Here is a 17273-nt window from a genome sequence, read left to right as displayed (position 1 = left end):
ACCCAAACCAAGGCACATTATTATGAAAATACCTAACATACAAAATAAAGACAGAATTTTAAAGGCCACGAGAGAAAAGAATCAAATTACATTCAGGGGGAAACCAATAAGAATACCAGCAGATTTTTCAATCCAGACCCTAAAAGCAAGAAGGGCCTGGAACAACATTTACCAAGCCCTGAAAGAAAACGGATGCCAACCAAGAATCTTGTACCCAGCAAAACTTACTTTCAGATTTGATGACGAAACAAGATCCTTCCATGATAAACAAAAGCTAAAAGAATTTACAAAAAGAAAGCCAGCATTATAGAACATTCTCAGCAAAATATTCCATGAGGAAGAGATGAAAAACAATGATGCAAATCAGCAACGAGAGGAACTAGCCTAAAGGAACAGCCAAATAAAGGAGAAACCAAATTATGTCAAAAACCAAAAATGAGTCAAATGACAGGGAATATAATCATATCACAATAATAAACCTGAATGTTAATGGCCCGAACTCATCAATCAAAAGACATAGACTGACAGATTGGATTAAAAAGAAAAATCCATCAATATACTGCCTGCAAGAGACTCATCTCATAGAAAGAGATACCCATAGACTAAAGGTGAAAGGATGGGAAAAAACATACCATGCACACAGACACAGCAAAAAAGCTGGAATATCCATCTTCATTTCAGATAATGTGGACTTCTAGCCAAAACTAGTCAGAAGGGATAAAGAAGGACATTACACACTGCTTAAGGGAAGCATAAATCAGCAAGACATAACAATCATAAATATCTATGCCCCGAATATTGGCTTATCCATGTACGTCAAACAAATCCTTCTCAATTCCAGAAATCAAATAGACAACAATACAATAATACTAGGCGATTTTAACACACCTCTCTCACCACTGGATAGATCTTCCAAACAAAAATTGAATAAAGAAACCATAGATCTCAATAACACAATCAACAATTTAGACTTAACCGACTTATATAGAATATACCATCCAACAAAGAACAAAAACACTTTCTTCTCAGCAGCACATGGATCCTTCTCTAAAATAGACCATATTTTATGCTACAAAGTTACTGTCAGCAAATACAAGAAGACAGTGATACTACCTTGTATTCTATTAGATCATAATGGATTGAAATTAGAAATAAATGACAGAATAAAAAACAGAAACTTCTCCAATATCTGGAGATTAAATAATACGCTATTATATGATGAATGGATAACAGAAGACATCAGGAGGGAAATAAAAAAATTCTTAGAAGTAAACGAAACGAGAACAAAGACACATCATATCAAAATCTCTGAGACACTATGAAAGCAGTACTTAGAGGAAGATTTATTTCATGGAGCACATTCAACAAAAGAAGTAAAAATCAACAAATAAACAACTTAACACTACAGCTCAAAGCCCTAGAAAAAGAAGAACAGACCAACACCAAAAGTAGTAGAAGACAGGAAATAGTTAAAATCAGAGCTGAAATCAACGAAATTGAAACAAATTAAACAATCGAAAAAATTAAAAAAATAAAGTCGATTTTTTGAAAAAATAAAATTGATAAACCCTCAGCCACACTAAAAAAGAGAAAGAGAGAGAAAAGTCAAATTACTACAATTTGGAATGAACAAGGAAATATCACTACAGACATGAGTGAAATACAAAACATAATGAGAAGCTATTTTGAAAATCTACACTCCAACAAAACAGAAAACCTGGAAGACATCAACAAGGTTCTAGAGACATATGAATTACCTAAACTGAAGGAGGAGGATATACACAACTTAAATAAATCAATTTCAAGCAATGAAATAGAAGAGGTCATCAAAAGCCTACCAACAAAGAAAAGTCCGGGACCAGATGGGTTCTCAGCCGAGTTCTACAAAACCTTTAAAGAAGAACTCATTCCAATACTCCTCAAAGTATTCCATGAAATAGAAGAGGAGGGGACCCTCCCAAACTCATTCTATGACGCCAATATCACCCTGATACCTAAACCAGACAGAGACACATCAAGGAAAGAAAATTTCAGACCAATATCCTTAATGAACATCAATGCAAAAATTCTCAACAAAATGTTAGCAAATTGCATACAAAAATATATTAAAAAGATAGTACCCCACAATCAAGTGGGTTTTATCCCAGGGATGCAAGGTTGGTTCAACATCAGGAAATCAATAAATGTCATTCACCACATCAACAGACTTAAAGTTAAGAATCACATGATTATTTTGATAAATGCAGAAAAAGCATTCGATAAAATACAGTATCCCTTCATGCTTAAAACACTAGAAAAAATAGGGATAGTGGGAACATTCCTTAACATCATAAAGGCCATCTAGGCTAAGCCCATGGTCAATATCATTCTAAATGGTGAAAAACTGAAAGCATTCCCCCTAAAAACTGGAACCAGCAGGGATGCCCTCTTTCACCAGTTCTATTCAACATTGTCCTTGAAATGCTAGCCAGAGCAATTAGACAAACCAAAGAAATTAAAGGGATACAAATAAGAAAAGAAGAACTCAAATGGTGTCCATGTGCATGGTGTGTTTTTTCCCATCCTTTCACCTTCAGTCTATGGGTATCTCTTTCTATGAGATGTGAAAGAAGGGGAAAGGGTATGGGTATGGGAAGGATAGTAGAGTGAAACACATTATTACTTCATGTACATATATGATTGCTTGACTGATATGATCCTACATATGCATAATCAGAAAAATGAGAAATTATACTTCATTTATGTATGATTTATCAAAATGTATAAATGCATTCTACTGTCAGGTACAACTAATTAGAACAAATAAAAACCTTAATATTAAAAAAAAAAAAAAAGAAAACAGGGAAGATCTCAAATCAATGACTGAAGCCACCAGAAAGTAGAAAATGGATAGCAGATGAAGTATATAGCGGAAGACAAAATCAGGCAGAAATCATTGAAGAGAAGACCAGTGAAACCCAAAGTTACTTCTTGGAGATAAATAAATTTCATAAATCCCTAGCCCTATTTATCAGAAAGAAAAGAAAACACATATTACCAATATAAAGAAAGAAAAAAAAAGGGATTTTACTACTGAGTCTACAGATTTCAAAAAGGCAATGAAATAATATTATAAACAATTTCACATCTGTAAATTCAACAACTTGATTGAAATGGACTTGAATAATACACACTATCAGAATTCTGTCAAGAAGAAATAGATAGCCTGGGTATTTCTACAAGCTTTTTCTTTTTTTTTTAAGAAATTGGATTTGTAGTTCAAATAAAACTTTAGGCCCTGATGGTTTCACTGGTGAATTATAACAAACATACAAAGCTATAATAATGTCAATTTTATGCAAACTCTTCCAGAAACTGAAGAGAATAGTCACCTCTCATTTTAGAAGGCTAGTGCTACTTTTATATTGAAACCAAGCAAAGGCATTGTAAGAAAAGGAGAACTATAAACTAATATCCCTCATGAATATAGATGTGAATATTCTCAACAACATTTATATAAATTATATCAAATAATAGCAATAAAAAGGAATGGGCATAAAGCATAAGTAAATCTCAAAATCATTATGCTGAGTGAAAGACGCTAGAAAGAAAATGAATACACACTGTATGATTCAATTTATGTAAAATTTCGGAAAATATTAAAAATGGCACAAAACAGACCAGTGGTTGCTGAACATCACAGGAGTGGTGAAGCTGGTTTTTAGTAGTGAGGGAGCTTTTATGCACTATGCATTTATTGTCTTGATTATGATAATGGTTACACATGTTTACAAATACATCAAAAATATCAAATAGTGACTTCATGGTTGTGTAATTCATTTATCTCAATTGAGCCTCAGTGAAGCTGCTAAAAAAGGTAATGAAATATTTTTAGTCATATTGAATACAGCATTATTATAGTGAGAAAAAATATTGTTGTGCTGAAATAAAATATTTTAGTTATTTATCTTTATTCTGTGAATTTCCTAATGTCCGTAAGTTATCAATATATTGCATATATGTGAATTAAGAATAGTTATATGCGCTATATGTCTTGACATGCTCGATGACATTTTCTACTTCTGGGTTAATAATTTTCTAGTTATAAATTAATAAACACTCAGTTTGGCTGGAAAGAAATACCAGTAATGTTCCTGTAAAATATAAACTAAGCAGTACAACCTCACATCATGTCCTCTAATGAGAATTAATTGCTAAATATACCTCTAGGCAACTAAAGGAAGTTGACGCATAAGTGGAGATATTTCATCTAATCAGTTACATTTAGACAAATATCCACCCAAAACAAGATTTTATTTTTAACTTAATATTGATGAGATTTTTTTTCTTTTTGGCAGTGCATAGATACTAGGATCATTAATTTTAGAAACTTCTTCCCATTGCTATGACAAAAATCAAACCATTAACCTATAGTAAGACATGTTATGTTTTCCTTTACATTAAATGTGGCATAAGGATATACATTTAATATTTCTTAATAAATATTAGAAATCTGAGATATAAATTAACAAATAGAATGATTAAAACATCCCTTAAAAAATGACAGTAAAACTTCTGTGCTGGGTACTGAGGTGATCTAATGTAAATGCGAGGCCATTAGGTTCTATTCTGGAGTTGACCCTTTGGAGACTCCTTTCAGGAAAAATGATGTTCTATTTTGGTCCTGAAAGATGAATAGGGATTTAGCAGATGAAATTTAGGAAGAAGGTTGTAGTAAATAGAGTTAAAAAAGAGACTTTTTTATTCGAAGAATATATATAGATTGTATGAGTATACGTTTTGGTAGGAAGAGGACTTTTCTGTAGGTGACACTATGAAGCCACCTATTACTATGTGGGGTCAGAACCCAAGTGGTATGAAGAGGACATCTTCAAGAAAGGGCAGCCAAATAGAGAGAAGAGAAAAGTGGGATGAGATATCTGAACCCTGTGGTGGATTAGAATTAGAGACATTAGTAATAGTTATGGTTTTCAATATGAATGGATGTGGAGAGACAGTTAAGTATATAAGTAAATATAGATGTAAGTGGATGTATATATTTATATATACATATGCTTCTACATATGTGTATTTGTGCACACACATACAAACATACAAACATGAACATATACATACATCCTAAAATCTCTTTACTAAGGATACTGTTGGGAGCAATAATCTAGAAACAGTAATATATCTAGTACCCAAATCACATTTTCTGATTACCATTTTCTTCTGAAATTAACTAGAGCTTCTTAAACTTGAGCAGGAAAAGTATAAAATAAGTCTTCGTTCTTACACTAGAAAACAAGAAAGTATTCAAAGACTATTTGGGACCTGTTAGACATAGGAGAAAACCTGAAAAGAATCACCCTACTCAAATCTGAAACAATTTGAACATTAAAATAAATATTGTGGTAGTTAATTGAATAAAGTAGAGATACAAGAATATGTATTGATAAAAATAAGCAAAACTATTGAAAATTTCATGAGGAGCAGGATATTTATGTAGTCAAAAATTGCCTCCCTGCAAAATACTGATTCCTTACAAAGAAAGAATTTACAGTGAAATCTGATAGATACCACCTTAATTTAGTGATTAAAGTTAGCACCAAAAATAATGTAAAAATTTGAAGTCACATGCCAACTTCTAAGAAGCAGGGAAACAAAGTACCACTTCTATATTATAGCCAAAGATGCATAACGTGGATGAAGAAACAAACACTACTTTAGGAACATTCTACAGCAATAGCTAGCATATAGTCTTTAAAACTGTTGCTATCATGGAAGACAAGGAAAGAGTAGGAAACTTTTCCAGATTGAAGAGGACTGAAGAGATGTTACATCACAAGCAACACATAGGTGAAACTTTCAGATGTTAAAATGTTTTTCTGAAAATCTGCTTCTCATTAAAAACAATGTGGAACCAGGGAATAGGATACCAAAATAATATTTTTTGAGAAGTCTCAAAATTAACCAATGACCCACCATAGCCTGAGGAGTATTTATTTAAAAAAAAAATAGCTAAATCTTGGTAAGAAGAGTGAGCTCTGTGACATTTTAATTTGCTCTATTCCTAACCTCTAGCACGGCATAAGCCTTAAAATAAGCAGCACTGCAAATAAAGTAGCTGGGGAAACCACCAGTCTGTCAGTCAATGTAAGAGGCAGAACAGGTTTGGAACTTTCAAAAAACCCATCCACTGAGAATCATCACTTTCTGATCTGTCTCTAAATTTGTGGAAAAACCCCACTCACAGGTATCATTATTTGATATGACTCACAGTTCGCTCAGCAAGAAAAGCTCTATTCCCAACGTGTTTGTTCAAAATAGTAAGTGGCAATTGATTAACATAGCATCTGACCAAAAGAAAAAGAAACTCAGCACAGTAGCTTGAGATATAAGATATGCATTGGGGAAGCATAAGGAGAAAAATGTAATAGTGTATGTGTGGGTTGAATTGCTACCCCAAAACTGTTTAAATTCTAATCCCCGTTATCTGTAACTGTGACCTTATTTGAAAATAGGTCTTTACAGATGTAATCAACTTAAAATGACATCATACCAAATTGGGGTGGACCTTAAATCCAATTATTGATGTCCTTATAACACGGGCACATGCATAGAAGTAAGAAGGTCTTGTGACAACATAGGAAGAAATCAGAGTCATGCAGCTGCAAGCTGAGGAGCACCAATGATCGCCTTGCCCACCGGATGCTATCAAGAAGCAGTGACTATTTCTTAGAGACTTGAAAGGGAATATAGCTCTGCTGATAGCTTAGTTACTGATTTCTACCCCTTGGAATTGTGAGAGAATAAATTTTGGTTATTTTAAACAGAATTAAAACAACAGCTTGTGCCAATTTGTTACAGTTATTAGTTAGGAAACTAATACAGGTTGGTATGCCATTTGTAGCAAATAAGCTAGACAAAACTAAAGATCTGAAGAAAGAGAGGTCTAGAAACGGTTTTTTAAAGCTCCGCCATATTCCTGGGAATCTAGGCAGGCATGTGAAAAACTTTGAACTGCCCAGGAAAGATCTGAGAAGGCCCTCATTTCTCATCTGGATGATATTAAGGCCCCACAAAATTATGAAGTGAAGCCCAGGACAGAATTGTATACCACCTAACTACTGAAGCCCTGCTCCAATACACACCTAGAGTGCCTCCACAATGGATGGGGAAATTATTGGTCTAATAACTTAGAGAAGTTTCTTTCTAATGATAAGCTTACTCCCAAGCAAGAGAGCATGATTAGGACATAGTTCGGGGACTGCACCTGAAAGAAATACAAATGTTTTAGAATCAATCAAAGAAAGTAATGGAACAAACAGCAGCAACAACAATACCCTGCATGTGGCTATCAGGAAACAGATTTACATAGATGCCATACCTCATTTAAAACAGCCAGCTTTTGATGAAACTGGTGAGCTTTGCAGAGAAATAAGAAAGCAGTCATAGGAAAAAGTTTAAAACAGCAAAAGAGAAAGAATCCTCAATAAAATGAATACCCGATATTTATTAGGAATATGATGATCAGAAGGTAGTGGGACAACATGGGCAAACTGTAAAAGGAAAAGATTATGAAGCAAAAGTTCCACCTCTATACTTCAAAAATGAAGAAGAAATTAAGACATCCTCAGATTTAAAAAACTGAATTTGTCACCAAAATATTAAAACATTTCCTTTGTAGTGATTTGAAAGGACACACCAGTAACAAATGTGCACAAAGAAATAAACAGCATTGGTTAAAGTACAGTTGTATATAAAAGATATTATACATTGGTAATTTGCTTCCATTTCTTTTCTTACCTGATTTAAAAGATAACTGCATAATGCAACAACCCTAAAACCATACTGATGATATTATATTGTATAAATACATAATTTCATTGACTATAATACTACAAAGGAGAAGATTATTTACGTATATATGTGAGCAAAAATTTTGTGTACTATTGAAATTAAGTTGGTAGTAATCTTCATAAATAGTTTTTAAGTTAAGATGTTAAATTTTATTATGATTTGGATATGAAATGTCCCCCAAAAGCTCACATGTGAGACAATGCAAGAAGGTTCAGAGGAGAAATGATTGGGCTTTGAGAGTATTACCCTAATCAGTGAATTAATCCCTGATGGGATTAACTGAGTGGCAACTGGAGGCAGGTGGCGGTGTGGCTGGAGGAAGTGGTTAATTAGGCATGGCTGTGGGGTATATATTTTGTATCTGGAGAATTGAGTCTCTCCCTGCTTCCTGATGATGTGAGCTGCTTCTCTCTGCAACACTCTTCTACCATAATGTTCTGCCTTATCACGAGCCCCAAGGAATAGAGCTGGCCTTCTATGAACTAACACCTCTGAAACTGTGAGCCCTCAAATAAACATTTTCTCCTCTACAATTTTGCTAACCAGGTCCTTTAGTCACAGCAGGAAAATAGCTGACTACAACACCAGTATAACTACTTAAAAATTTACAAAAGGAAGAGAAACAAGAGAACTAACATAGTACCCTATAAAATAGTTATCCAATACAAAATGGAGGAATAGAAGAACAAGAAGGACAAAAGATGTGGAAAGTAAATAGAAAATAGATAAAAATCCTTTCTTAACAGTAAAGAAATAAATGTAAATGTATGAAACACTCAAATTAGAAGGCAGAGAATACAAAATGGAATTGTTAAATGGCTCAAATACATGTTTGCTACAAAGAGATATACTTCAGATTAAAAGGCATGAATGGTTAAAAACTAAAATATATGATATACCAAGCAAAAGGCTATAAGGCAGTTAGATCTGCAATCCCAGGTAGGTACTCAGGAAGACGAGGCAGTTGGAGTGCAAGTTCAAGGATAGCCTAGGTAACTTAATGAGAACCTCTCTCAAAATATAATTTTTTAAAAAATTATTGGGGATGTAGGTCAGTGGTAGATCACTTGCCTAGCACATGCAAATCCCTGAGTATTCTTCAATACTAAAAAAAATATAATATCAAATAAAACAGACCTTAGCCCCTCACACTGAGGTCGGTCACCATAGATGTGCCCACCCCCACACACCGAGGTTGGAAGCTGGTAGCTGAGCCTGCACACCTGCGCCCTGACTGCTGAGGGACACTGCGCCTGCCTCCGTGCTGACTCAGCACACCCTTCCTGGGGATCCCCAGCTTCTTTGGAGGCTAGTGCAGGCATTTTGAATTATTCCTGAGGGCGTGGTCATCATCATTGGAAGGGCGGCTCCCTTCCTGAGATATCTACAGGAGACTGGAGGCCCTTTTACAGGTACCTCTGTTTACTCACTTACATTCTACACCATTCACCATCTTCTTGTTCACAGCTAGAAATACTATAAATTGTAATTGAACTGATCCTGTTCATTACAATAATGTTGAAGTTTGTATAGGAGCTATCTGGTTCAGGGCTTCATTTTCTCTGTATTGGGTGCTACTGGGATTGATCTTCCCCTCAAAGGAGAGGTAGTGGAAAACTGCAGGGTCATAATAAGCCTGAAGTGGGGAACTTCAGTATCTCTGATCTTCACTGCTAGAGGGGAATATATAGAAACAATATGAAACAACAGGGGAAGAAAGTGTGTCTAAGAAACCAAGATGCTATTGTGATAGACTCCAATGACAGCATGGCAGTAGAAATGACAGGAAAAGAATTTAGAATCTGCATACTTAAAATGATCTGTGAAGCAAAAGACAAGATAAGAGAGCAAATGCAGGCAATGCATGACCATTCCAGTAAACAGTTAAAAGAGAAAATGCAGGAAGCAAAAGAACACTTCAGTAAAGAGAGAGATTCTGAAAAAACAAACAAACAAATTCTTCAAATGAAAGAAACAATAAACCAAATTAAAAACTCGATAAAAAGCATCACCAACAGAATATACCTCATGGAAGACAGAATCTCAGACAATGAAGACAAAATATTTAATCTTGAAAATAAAGTTGAACAAACTGAGAAGACGTTAAGAAGTCATGAATGGAAACTCCAAGAATTATGGGATATCATGAAAAAACCGCATTTAAGAATTATTGAGATTGAGGAAGGCACAGAGATACAAACCAAAGGCATGAACAACCTGTTCAACAAAATAATATCAGAATATTTCCCAAACCTGAAAAATGAAATGGAAAATCAAATACAAGAGGCTTACAGAACACCAGGTGCACAAAACTACAACAGATCCACACCAAGACACATTGTAATGAAAATAGCTCATACAAAACAAAGATAGGATTTTAAAGGGTGCAAGAGAAAAGCATCAGATTACACATAAGGGAAAAACAATATGGATATCAGCAGATTTCTCAGCCCAGACTCTAAAAGCAAGAAGGGCCTGGAACAATATATTTCAAGCTCTAAAAAAACATGGATGCCGACCAAGAAACTTATACCCAGCAAAACTAACCTTCAGATTTGATGATGAAATAAAATCTTTCCATGATAAACAAAAGTTAAAAGAATTTACAAATAAAAAATCTGCCCTACAGAACATTCACAGCAAAATATTTTGTGAGGAGGAAGTGAAAAACAACAATACAAATCTGCAAAGGGAGGAACTACACTAAAGGAAAAACCAATCAAAGGAGAAACCAAGACAAGTTAAAAAACAAAAATAAGCCAAAATGACCAGAAATACAAATCATATCACAATAATAACCATGAATGTCAATGGCCTAAACTCAATAATCAAAAGACATAGACGAGCAGATTGGATTAAAAAGTAGGACCCAACAATATGCTGCCTTCAAGAGACTCATCTCATAGAAAAAGACATACACAGACTAAAGGTGAAAGGATGGGGAAAAACATACCATGCACATGGACCCAGTAAAAAAGCAGGGGTCTCCATCCTCATATCAGATAAAGTGGACTTCAAACCTAAGTTAGTCAGAAGGGATAAAGAAGGACATTACATACTGCTTAAGGGCAGCATAAAACAGCAAAATATAACAATTTTAAATATTTATGCCCCAAACAATGGAGCATCTATGTATATCAAACAAACCCTTCTCAATTTTAAGAATCAAATAGACCAAAACACATAAATAGTGGGGGAGTTTAACACACTGCTCTCACCACTGGGTAGATCCTCCAAACAAAAACTGAACAAAGAAACTATACAACTAAATAATACAATCAATGACATAGACTTAATGGATATTTACAGAGTACTTCATCCATCATCAAGCGAAAATACTTTCTTCTCAGTAGCTCATGGATCCTTCTCCAAAATAGACCATATGCTATGCCACAAAGAAGCCATCAGTAAATACAAAAGAATAGAGATCCTACCCGGTATCCTATCAGACCATAATGGAATGCAACTAGAAATGAATGACAAAATAACAAATAAAAACTACTAATAAGCCACTGGGATAGATGCAAACTAAAAAGCTTTCTCTCAGCAAAGGAAACTATCAGTAATGTGAAGAGAGAGCCTACAGAGTGGGAGAATATCTTTGCCACTCATACTTCAGACAGAGCGCTAATTTCCAGAATCTATAAAGAACTCAAAAAGCTCTACACCAAGAATACAAATAATCCAATCAACAAATGGGCTAAGGAAATGAACAGACAACTTCACAGAAGATGTACAAGCAATCAACAGATATATGAAAAAATGTTCAATATCTCTAGTAATAAGAGAAATGTAAATCAAAACTACCCTAAGATTTCATCTCACCCCAATTAGAATGGTGATTATCAAGAACATAAGCAACAATAGGTGTTGGCGAGGATGTGGGGAAAAAGGTACACTCATACATTGCTGGTGGGGTTGCAAATTAGTGCAGCCACTCTGGAAAGCAGTATGGAGATTCCTCAGAAAGCTTGGAATGGAACCACCATTTGACCCAGCTATCCCACTCCTTGGCCTATACCCAAAGGACTTAAAATCAGCATACTACAGAGATACAGCCACATCAATGTTCATAGCTGCTTAATTCACTATAGCCAGATTGTGGAACCAAACTAGATGCTCTTCAGTTGATGAATGGATAAAGAAACTGTGGCATATATATACAATGGAATATTACTCTGCCGTGAAGAATGATAAAATTATGGCATTTGCAGGCAAATGGATGAAATTGGAGGATATCATGCTAAGTGAGATAAGCTAATCTCAAAAAACTAAAGGACGAATGATCTCACTGATAAGTGGATGAGGACATATAATGGGGGGTATGAGGGGTTAGCGTTAGGGTTAAGGTTAGGTTTAGTGTTAGGGATAAGGAGGGTGGTAAGAATGGAGGAAGGAAGGACTGTATAGAGGGAAAAGAGGGGTGGGAGGGGTGGGGGGGAGGGAAAAAATAACAGAATGAATCAAAGAATATTGCCCTATATAAATTTATGATTTTTAATTAAAATAAATAAAAAAAACTACTCATACACCTGGAGACTAAATAATATGCTACTGAATGATGCAATGATAACAGAAGACACCAACAACGACAACATATCAAAATCTCTGGGACACTGTGAAAGCAGTACTAAGAGGAAAGTTCATTGCATTGAGCTCATACATTAAACAAAATAAAGTCAATAACGAAATGACCTAACATTACATCTCAAAGCCCTAGGAAATGAAGAACAGATCAACACCAAAAATAGTAGAAGACAGGAAATAATTAAAATCAGAGCTGAAATCAATGAAATTGAAACAAGAAAACAATTCAAAAAAATTGACAAACCAAAAGGTGGTTCTTTGAAAAAGTAAACAAAATTGATAAACCCCTAGCCACACTAAGGAAGAGAAGGAAAGAGATAATTCAAATTACTAGAATTTGTGATGACAAAGAAAAGATCACGACAGATACCATTGAAATACATAACATAAATAGAAGCTACTGTGAAAATCTATACTCCAACAAAATAGAAATTACTGAAGACATTGACAAATTTTTAGAGACATATAATCCTCCCAAACTGAATCAGGAAGACGTACAAAATCTAAACTGATCACTTTCAAGCACCAAATAGAAGAAGCCATCAAAAGCTTGCCAACCAAGAAAAACCCAGGACCAGATTGATTCTCAGCTGAATTCAAAAGACCTTTAAAGAAGAACTGATACCAATACTCCTCAAAGTATTCCATGAAATAGAAAAGGAGGGAACCCTTCCAAATTCATTCTATGAGGCTAGTATCACTCTGATACCAAAAACAGACAAAGACACATCAAGGAAAGAAAACTTTAGACCAATATCCCTGATGAACATAGATGCAAAAATCCTTAACAAAATACTTGCAAATCACATACAAAAATATATTAAAAAGATAGTGCACCATGACCAAGTGGGGTTTATCCCAGGGATGCAAGTTTGGTTCAACATCCAGAAATCAGTAACTGCAATTCGCCGCATCAATAGACTTAAAGTTAAGAATTACATGATTATTTCAATTGATGCTGAGAAAGCATTTGATAAAATACAGCACCCCTTCATGCTTAAACACTAGAAAAAATAGGAATAGTAAGAACATACCTCAACATTGTAAAGGCTATCTATGCTAAGTCCACAGTCAACATCATTCTTAATGGAGAAAAACTGAAATCATTCCCTCTAAAAACTGGAACAAGACAGGGATGTCCTCTTTCACCACTTCTATTCAACATCATCCTTGAAACACTTGCCAGAGCAATTAGACAGACCAAAGAAATTAAAGGGATACAAATAGGAAAAGAAGAACTCAAGCTGTCACTATTTGCGAATGACATGATTTTATATTTAGAGGATCCAAAAGCTCCACTAGAAAACTTCTAGAACTAATAAATGAATTCAGCAAAGTAGCAGGATATGAAATCAATACATGTAAATCTAATGCATTTCTTTTCACAAGTGATGAATCCTCTGAAAGAGAAGTTAGGAAAACCACTCCATTCACAGTAGCCTCAAAAAAAAAAAAAATACTTGGGAATTAATCTAATAAAAGAGGTGAAAGACCTTTACAATGAAAGCTACAGAACATTAGAGAAAGAAATTGAAGAAAACCTTCGATGATAGAAAGATCTCCCATGGTCTTGGATAGGCAGAATTAAGATTGTCAAAACAGCCATTCTACCAAAGGCGCTATACAGATTCAATGCAATTCCAATTAAAATCCTAATGACATTCCTCACAGAAATAGAGAAAGCAATCATGAACTTCATCTGGAAGAACAAGAGACCTCGAATAGCCAAAACAATCCTGAATAGAAAAAGTGAAACAGGAGGTATCACAATACCAGACCTTAAACTATACTACAGAGCAATAGTAATAAAAACAGCATGGTATTGGCACCAAAATAGACAGGCAGACCAATGGTACAGAATAGAAAACACAGAGACAAAATCACATAAATTCAGTCATCTCATACTAGACAAAGGAGCCAAAAACATACAATGGAGGAAAGATAGCCTGTTCAATAATTGGTGCTGGCAAAACTGGAAATCCATATGCAGTAAAATGAAATTAAACCTCTATCTCTCACCCTGCACAAAACTCAACTCGAAATGGATCAAAGACATAGGAATTAGACCAGAGACCTCCTTAACAAGACTCCCAGAGCACAAGAAATCAAAGCAAGAATCAATAAATGGGATGGACTCAGACTAAAAAGCTTTTTCTAAGCAAAGGATACAATCAATGTTAAGCAAGAGCCTACAGGGTGGGAGAATATCTTTTCCACACACACTTCAGATAGAGAACTTACCTCCAAAATTTATAAAGAACTTACAAAACTTTACACCAAAAATACAAAGAACCCAATCAATAAATGGGCCAAGGAACTGGACAGACACTTTACAGAAGAAGACATACAGGCAATTAATAAATATATGAAAAAGTGTTCAACATCTCTAGTAATTAGAGAAATGCAAATTTTAAAAACTCTTAAGATTTCATCTTACTCCAATTAAAATGGCTATTATGAAGAACACAAGCAGATGATGAACATAACAGAAGGTGGGAGGGAGGCAAGAATGGAGGAAGGAGGGACTGTATAGAGGGAAAAGAGGGGTGGGAGAGGTGGTGGGGAAGGAAAAAATAACAGAATGATTCAAACATCATTACCCTATGGAAATGTATGATTACACAAATAGTATGCCTCTACTTCATGTACACACAGAGAAACAAGTTGTACCCCATTGTTTATAATAAAAAAAAAAACACAAACAATAATAGATGTTGGCATGGATGTGGGGGAAAATGTCACACTTTTATATTGCTGGTAGAGTTACAAATTGGTGCAGCCACTCTGGAAAGCAATGTGGAGAATCCTCAGAAAACTTGGATGGACCCACCTTTTGACCCAGTTATCCCACTCCTCTGTTTATACCCAAAGGACTTAAAATCAGCATACTACAGTAACACAGCCACATCAATGTTTATAGCAGCTCAGTTCACAATAGCTAGATTGTGGGACCAACCTAGATGCCTTCAACTGATGAATGGATAAAGAAACTGTGATATATATACACAATGGAATATTATTGAGCCATAAAGAAGAATAATATTATGGCATTTGCAGGCAAATGTATAAAGTTGGAGAATATCATGCTAAGTGAATTAAGCCAAGCCCAAAATACCAAAGGCCGAATGTTTTTCCTGATAAGTAGATGATGATATATAATGGGGGGGGGCGTGGGGAGGGAGAGAAGAATGGGGCAACTTTATGTAGAAGGAAATGAGAGGGAGAGGGGTATAAAAATGGTGGAATGAGAGAGACATCATTACCCTATGTACATGTATGATTACACAAATGGTATGAATCTACATGGTGTATAACCACAGAAACGAAATGGTGTCCCCATTTGTGTACAATGAATCAAAATGCAGTCTGTAAAAAAACAAAAGAAATAAAAAAGACACTATTAAACAAATTGAGTTAAAAAATAAATATCAAGATTAAATTGAAAAAAAAAAGCCTTTAAAACAATGCAAACAAAAACCTGTCACTAAATATAAAGAGGGACATATTATAATGATTAAAGGGATCATCCATCAAGAAATATAATAATTATAAATATTTATGTACCTAATAAGAGACCCCAAAATACATGGCATCTAACCTGGTGGCAGAACCAAAAGGAGAAACAGACAACAATAATAGAGACGTCACTTAAATTATGGGACAGCTAAGCAAAAGAGCAAAATAAAATAAAATACTTTAAAAATACCATAAACAAACTAGTCCTAATAGGCTTCTGTAAAACACTCTACCAAAGAATATTAGAACACACGATTCTTCTTAATCATGTATATAGTTCCATAATCCATGAGTTAGGGGCAGATCATAAAGAAAGACTCAATAAATTTAAAAGAATCGAAACTGTATAAACTGTTTTCTAACTCATGATGGAATTATGTTAAAATAAAACAGCAGGAATTTAGGGAAGTTTGTAAATACGTGAAAATTAAGTAACAGCATCCAAAATAACCAATGTATCAAAGGAAAAAAATGGGAAATTTAAAAAATACTTTGAGATGAATGAAAATGATATGATGTGATCAAACTTGTTGAATGTCACTAAAAAAGTGCCTGGAGAGAAGTTTATACTGAAAATTTATATGTTAGAATGGGAAGATCTCAAATCAATAACCCAATTTTCTACTCTCAATAAACTAGAAAAAGGACAAAGTAAATCCAAAACAAGGATAAGAAAGGAAATAATAAAAGATTTGAAATATAGAGTAGAACTATAAGGGAAATCAATGAACCCAAGATTGGTTCTTTGAAAATATCAACTAAATGAATGAACTTTTAGTTAGACTGACTACTAAGCCCTCCCCATCAAAAAGGAAAAAGCAAAATCCAAAATGGAAGAGAGAATATCACTAACTATGAATATTATAAATGATTATATGCCAACAAATTAGAGAACCTAGAAGTAAGTATTAAAGTATTTAGGTCCTATGTGGCATGAGTTTGGCAATTTACTCTTAAATGATTCAGGAGAAAAAGTTATTTTTACAGTACTTGCAGCTTCTGTAAATACAAAATTATTTCAAAAAGAAATTAAAGGAGAAAATGATATCATGCCAGGCTACTATTTTCTGCAGGTATTATTACTGTAAGAAAGAGAAAGAATATCAAAGTTCAAACAATAATGGTTTGCCTCTAGTCAGTGGCAAAATTTATTAAATTACAGGTCTTTGAACACATATGCACATATGTGTCATGATTTCAGATGTGGAGCAGTTTCACAATCATCCAACTTTGTGAGGCTGTTGGAACACGTGGCAAAAATGAAGAGGGGGTTACTGGAAATGAGGAAGTCAAGGAATTGACATGAATTGACATTGGAGGAGTCA

The 17273-nt window shown here is 34.5% G+C and overlaps 1 long non-coding RNA gene across 1 annotated transcript; it reads right to left on the bottom strand.

Moving 5' to 3' along the window:
* Positions 1 to 3472: 3472 nt before the first annotated feature.
* Positions 3473 to 14501, bottom strand: LOC306649580. The gene is made up of 2 exons (XR_013760662.1): positions 12367 to 14501; positions 3473 to 11343 (listed from the first exon to the last, which is right to left on the bottom strand). It is a non-coding gene; the product is annotated as an uncharacterized lncRNA (long non-coding RNA).
* Between the last annotated feature and the right edge of the window lie 2772 nt (positions 14502 to 17273).

The sequence above is a fragment of the Sciurus vulgaris genome, assembly GCF_902686455.1.
Source record: "Sciurus vulgaris genome assembly, chromosome: 2".
NCBI classification, from domain to species: domain Eukaryota; kingdom Metazoa; phylum Chordata; class Mammalia; order Rodentia; family Sciuridae; genus Sciurus; species Sciurus vulgaris.
The sequence above is the reverse complement of the archived record's forward strand: the minus strand, read 5'-3'. Positions and strand labels throughout refer to the sequence as shown.